Consider the following 6,000-nt stretch of genomic DNA (forward strand, 5'->3'; position numbering starts at 1 on the left):
AACCCAATTTTCACAGGTTATTGCTGTTGCATTATATAGTTTTATCAGTAAAGCTGCACATTAATAAGGTGGTTTTTGGACATTTCTTGTAACTTTACTGTCTGTAAATGACTACCAAGTGACCCTTTAGTAATATTTTTCAAAAGTGAGTGTTTTAACAAACTGAGAAACACTCCTACCCTGATGGGAATTCTATTAGTAAACTAAGAAGTTCTCGATCGGGTGTACCCTATAAATAGGCTACATTCTAATTATGCATGGAGCAAACGTTTAGCCTAATCAAACCTAAAAAAGTTTTTTTGTACAGCAGAAATGCTGAACTCTCATATTTAAAGGTGCACTCGTGAGAATGAAGAAAAAGGCGACTCTGTAAAATAAAATATTTGCCTAGGATCACACAATTTGAGACAAGTTTACGGGTCAAGTACATTACAGTTTGGTCGAGTAGATTATTCATGTTACTCAAGCTGCCGGTCGAGTAACATTTTTATGATTTTTCAAGGCCTGTTGTGTGATCCTAGGAAATTGTTTTGTTATACTTTGCCTCCTTTTTCTTTCTCACATATACAAGCACCCTGAAATACATAAGTTAAATGTGTGCGCTGTACAAAACCTTCTCCTGTACCTTATTTAATAAACTATAAAGTCCATGTATATTGGCAACCCAACCAACTAGAAAAAGGTCTGCATGACAAGTCACATGCTTCTTCGCTTTTGGCATTGTCGTCAGAGTGGGAGGAGATATGAATGTTTCTACTTTCATTTTTGAAAACGATCACTTTAAAAAAAAAATACTCAATGCACTGATACAATCTGATGTACTATGGTGAAATGTCTCAGCAGGTTAATAAAATAAACTTTTTTGAATTTTGAGGTGACTATCACATTCTTACCTGTTTGTTGCACGATGTCTTTAAAAATGAAGGCATTCCAGAAGTTAAGTGGAGCAGGACACCTTCTTTACTTCAGTTAGCATGTAAATAAATGCTTGCCCGTGTATTTAACATTTTTATGGCTGTTAATGCTCTGTCATGTAAAAAGCAGCCCGGGGTCAGAAAGATCGCAAGAGGCCCTGGATCCTACTTTGAGTATCTCTGGTATAGGACATTTATGCAGGTTGCCCACAACCAGTTCTGTTAAAGGGTTACTCTTCTCCCTCCTTGGTGGACACGATAGAAGGTTTACTCTAAATGCCCGTTACCAGTGTAGCAACTCACACTTCTGTGAAAGGATATTTACTTGGACTGTATCGCCCTAGTGTGCAGGTCAGTGGGCTACTCCTTGCCACTTCAACACAAAGATCATCTACCGTGGCGGCCTGTATAAAGTGCGTGGCTGAGTCACTCGTTTCTTCGGGGATCCTACTTTGAGTATCTCTGGCACGCCAAGTAGCTACTACAGCTGCGTCCATCCAGGGCATGCAGTGAGCTACACTCTAATATTCCTGGGGCCCAGATGAATATTATTTATATCCCTCAAGAAGGGGCAAAAATAAATTCAAGTAAAGTGCATGCGTTCCATCTTTCACATCTTCTCGCGGCATCAAACCCCTAGGCTTAGAGACCTAAGAGAAGAGAACCACTCTGTTCATGCAAATAGGACGCTAAAACGCTTCCTACGTAGGCCACACTCCAACACTCTTTGAACCAAACACTACCCTATATTGCAGATGTCGCTTGTCGGATAACGCACTCTGCATCTCATAAGGGTCATTAAATACTGAATAAAAGCAATACGGTACAATAATGCCGAGCTCGCATGAACACTAGCATCCCACTGTGATACCCATTATTACACTCAGCAGTAGAAAACGTACGGTGTACCTCAGGCACTCATGCGTTCAATTAATCAGATCAATCTTGAAATAATTAGGGGTTGTAAGCTTTTCAATGGGGATGCTAAACAAACCGTCAGCCTCTCATCAACTAACGGCTATTTATACATTTAAAAAAACTTGGATGTAGAGAATACTTTTACCAAAGAAAACAGTTGAAGGAAGACACCCTAAAAGTAAGCAGGTCCATGCTGTTAAATATTTTGGTTGCAGGGTGTCGGAAAAGGGTGGATAGTTGGCACGCAGGACATGGGACTACTAGGCAAACTTCTGCCTCTGGCGCAGCGACCTCCAATACAGTCGGTTGGAATTCAGTACGACAGAAAAATTATCGTTACCTGGCTTACCTACACACTCGCGTCTGCACTGGCTGCTTCCTGCCCTAGTTGCTTCCAGTGGTAAGGTCGGTCACAGCGGACATCACAACCTATTCACATCCGGGTAAATAATACAACTTCCGGTGCATAAATGCCAGTGTTGCTCGTGAATAAGGAGGCCATCTTGAAACGGATAGAAGTAAATGCACTTTTCATCCTATCGGAACATTTTGGTATACATCAGAGCAAATATAAGCCCTATAATATAGTTTAATCAAATACTTCTTTATCTATGTTTCAATATACTTATAATTTAAAACAGAACTGTTTCTAAGTAGGAGGAAAATCTTTGTTTCTGGATACAAGTGTTTTTCTTATTATTCATTTTCCGGTGCCAAGTTATAGGTGTATACATGTTTGTTACCGCGTTGTAGGACATGTATTTTACCCGTGGGATACCTTTGCAACTGTCTTCAAGAGTTTCAAAACCGAAAACAGAGAAGTCAGACAGAGAAGCAGCATTAAAAGCATGCTTTTTTTCTTTTTCTCCCACAAGCTCCCCCATCAGCGGGAACCCTCCCATAACCTCTAAACGTAATTTCTAAAATGCATAGGTCTCCTACTCCGGGATCGTTCTTAGCTATTTCCTGTTTATATTCACCTGCCTCCTTTTCACCCTTATGTGCCTAATGAAATCCATCCACTGCTTCTTCCTCCATAAGACTTTTAGCATTGCGGAAAATCTGAGCTGAGAATTCGCCCAGTCACCTTTAGTTCCACCAAACGTTTACGTAGCTCCGATTGTCTGCCCTCAGTAGCTCGGGAAATGTCCGATTTAATAGAGAAGAAAATGCCTTAAGTTTTCCTTTTAACCCCTTCGCTGCCAGGCCTTTTCCCCTCAAGTGCCAGGCCTTTTTTTGGCTATTTTGGGGCAGTTCGTGCTTAGGCCCTCATAACTTTTTGGGCTATTTGGGGCAGTGCGCGCTTAGGCCCTCATAACGTTTTGTCCACATAAGCTACCCACGCCAAATTTGCGTCCTTTTTTCCCAACATCCTAGGGATTCTAGAGGTACCCAGACTTTGTGAGTCCCCCTGAAGGAGACCAAGAAATTAGCCAAAAGACAGGGAACATTTTGTTTGATTTAAAAAAAAAAGAAAGAAAAAAGGGCTGCAGAAGAAGGCTTGTGTTGTTTTCACTGAAAATGGCATCAACAAAGGGTTTGCTGTGCTAAAATCACCAGCTTTCAGGAACAGGAAGACTTGAATCAGAAAACCCAATTTTCCAACACAGTTTTGGTATTTTACTGGGACATTCCCCATTTATACCATTTTTTGTGCTTTCAGCCTCCTTCCAGTTAGAGACAGAAATGGGTGTGAAACCAATGCTGGATTCTAGAAAGCTAAACATTTATGAAAAGTAGACAAAAGTCTGAATTCAGCAAATAGTCATTTGTGTAGATCCTTTAAGGTTTTCCTACAGAAAGTAACAGATTAAATAAAAAAAATATTGAAATCAAGTTGAAAAAAAAACATCCATTTCTGTCCACGTTTTCTTCTGTAACTTTTTCCAGCTATGGCAGATTTTGTAATGCAATATAACGTTACGTCTGGTAGACTCTTCTGGTTGCGGGGATATGTATGGCTTGTAGGTTCATCTAGAACCCTAGGTACCCAGAGCAAATAAACGAGCTGCACCTTGCAATGGGTTTTCATTCTATACCAGGTAAACAGCAATTAATTTGCTGAATTATAAAGAGTGAAAAATAGGTATTAAGAAAATCTTTGTATTTCCAAAATGGGCACAAGATAAGGCGTTGAGAAGCAGTGGTTATTTGCACATCTCTGAATTCCAGGGTGCCCATACTAGCATGTGAATTACAGGGCATTTCTCAAATAGATGTCTTTTTTTACAAAGTGTCTTACATTTGGAAGGAAAAAATGTAGAGAAAGACAAGGGGCAATAACACTTGTTTTGCTATTCTGTGTTCCCCAAGTCTCCCAATAAAAATGGTACCTCTCTTGCGTGGCTAGGCCTAATACTCGCGCCAGGAAACACAACATGGACACATCAAATTTTTACATTGAAATCTGACGTGTTTTTTGCAAAGTCCCTAGCTGTAGATTTTGGTCTCCAGCTCAGCCGACACCTCGGGAAACCTACCAAACCTCTTCATTTTTGAAAACTAGACACTTAGGGGAATCCAGGATGGGGTGACTTGGGGCTCTCACCAGGTTCTGTTACCCAGAATCCTCTGCAAACCTTAAAGTTTGGCAAAAAAACTCGTTTTCCTCACATTTCGGTGATAGAAAGTTCTGGAATGTGAGAGGAGCCACAAATTTCATTCCACCCAGCGGTCACCCAAGTCTCCTGATAAAAATGGTACCTCACTTGTGTGGGTAGGCCTAGTGCCCGCAAAAGGAAATGCCCCCAAACACTCTCTGGACACATCAAAATGATCAAATACAAAACTACCTGTTTTAGCGGGGGGAGGGGAGGCACCTGCGTTTTTGGTCCTAGGCTCAGCAGCCATATAGGGAAACCCACCAAACCCAGATATTTCTGAAAACTAGACACCTTGTTTTCTTACCCTGAATCCTCAGCAAACTACAAATTTAGCTGACAAATCACGTTTTCCCCACATTTCTGTGTGGGATTACCTCCCCGGGACAAATTTCCTACCACCCAACGTTCCTGTCAGTCTCCCGGTAAAAATGATACCTCACTTGCGGGTCCAAAAAGACAGTTTGAGAAAAAACATTTTTAGGCTGACAAGTGGGACAGAATTTTTATCAGAATGGATGAGACAATGCTGGGTGGTAGGAATTTTGTGGATTACTGCAGATTCCGGAAGGTTCCATCACAAAAATGTGGAAGAAATGTGTGATTTCCAGCAATGTTGGAGGTTTGCAGGGCATTATGGGTAAGAAAATGGTGCGGGGTGCATGTGAAGCACCAGATGTTTAGTTTTCATATGTGTCTAGGTCTTGTGGATTTTTCTACATGGCAGCGTCCCAAAGTCCAAAAAGTGCAGCCCTCACCATTTCAAGTGGGACAATTTTGAGAGTTAGCCAAGCACTCATGGCCCAAATGTAAAACCAAAACCCAAAATAATTAAATGTCCTCTTGCTTGCCATGGGATAAGATGTTTTAGTGTGCGGGGGGAGAGCTGAAAGACTGTTACCCCCTTCAGTTGGGGTGGGGGCATAACAATGCCCATACTGGTTGGTAGCCAACACCACACAATTTTTTTTTTTAATTACCCGGCATCTAGTAGACTCTCTGCCCCCTGGGGTGTGGATCGGGGGTAATTGTGTCATCTGCCCACTGGTGGGCAGAACAACTTTGGCCCCCTTGGGGGCAGATGGGCCTTCCAAAAATAGGCCGATCTGCCCCCAAGGGGGGCAGATATGGCCAACAGTAATGTGCCTCCATAGGGAGCGACCCTTGCCCAAGGGGCTGCCCCCCAAACAAAACACCCACAAACACATACACCAATCCCTGGTGCCTAAGTGGTTTCCCCGGGGCAGATCACCCTAATAGAAATAGGCCGATCTTCCCCCAAGGGGAGCAGAAAAGAGCTAAAATAATTCTGCTTACCCAGGGGAGCGACCCTTGCCTAAGGGGTTGCTCCCCTTGCGTGAAATTGGCGCAAAAAAAATAATCCTGGTGCCTAGTGGTTTCTGCCCCCCTTGGGTGTAGATCAGCCTAATAGAAGAGGCCGATCTGCCCCCAATGGCGGCAGAAATGGCCTAAAATAAATTTGCCCCCCAGGGGAATGACCTATGCCTAAGGGGCCGCTCGCCTTCCGTGAAACTGACGCAAAAAAATAAAAATCCCTGGTGTCTAGT

The 6,000-nt window shown here is 42.5% G+C and overlaps 1 protein-coding gene across 2 annotated transcripts in view; it reads right to left on the reverse strand.

The window, feature by feature from the left end:
• UQCRQ (ubiquinol-cytochrome c reductase complex III subunit VII) overlaps positions 1–2,269 on the reverse strand; it is a 52,474-nt gene extending 50,205 nt beyond the window's left edge. Inside the window, exon 1 of one of the 2 annotated variants that reach the window (XM_069244729.1) lies at positions 2,182–2,269. The gene's annotated coding sequence lies outside the window, so the exon portion shown is untranslated. Of the gene's footprint in view, positions 1–2,172 lie in introns of both variants that reach the window. The other variant, XM_069244730.1, reaches the window with a different exon arrangement.
• Positions 2,270–6,000: the final 3,731 nt, after the last annotated feature.

The sequence above is a fragment of the Pleurodeles waltl genome, chromosome 7 (assembly GCF_031143425.1).
Source record: "Pleurodeles waltl isolate 20211129_DDA chromosome 7, aPleWal1.hap1.20221129, whole genome shotgun sequence".
Classification (NCBI taxonomy): domain Eukaryota; kingdom Metazoa; phylum Chordata; class Amphibia; order Caudata; family Salamandridae; genus Pleurodeles; species Pleurodeles waltl.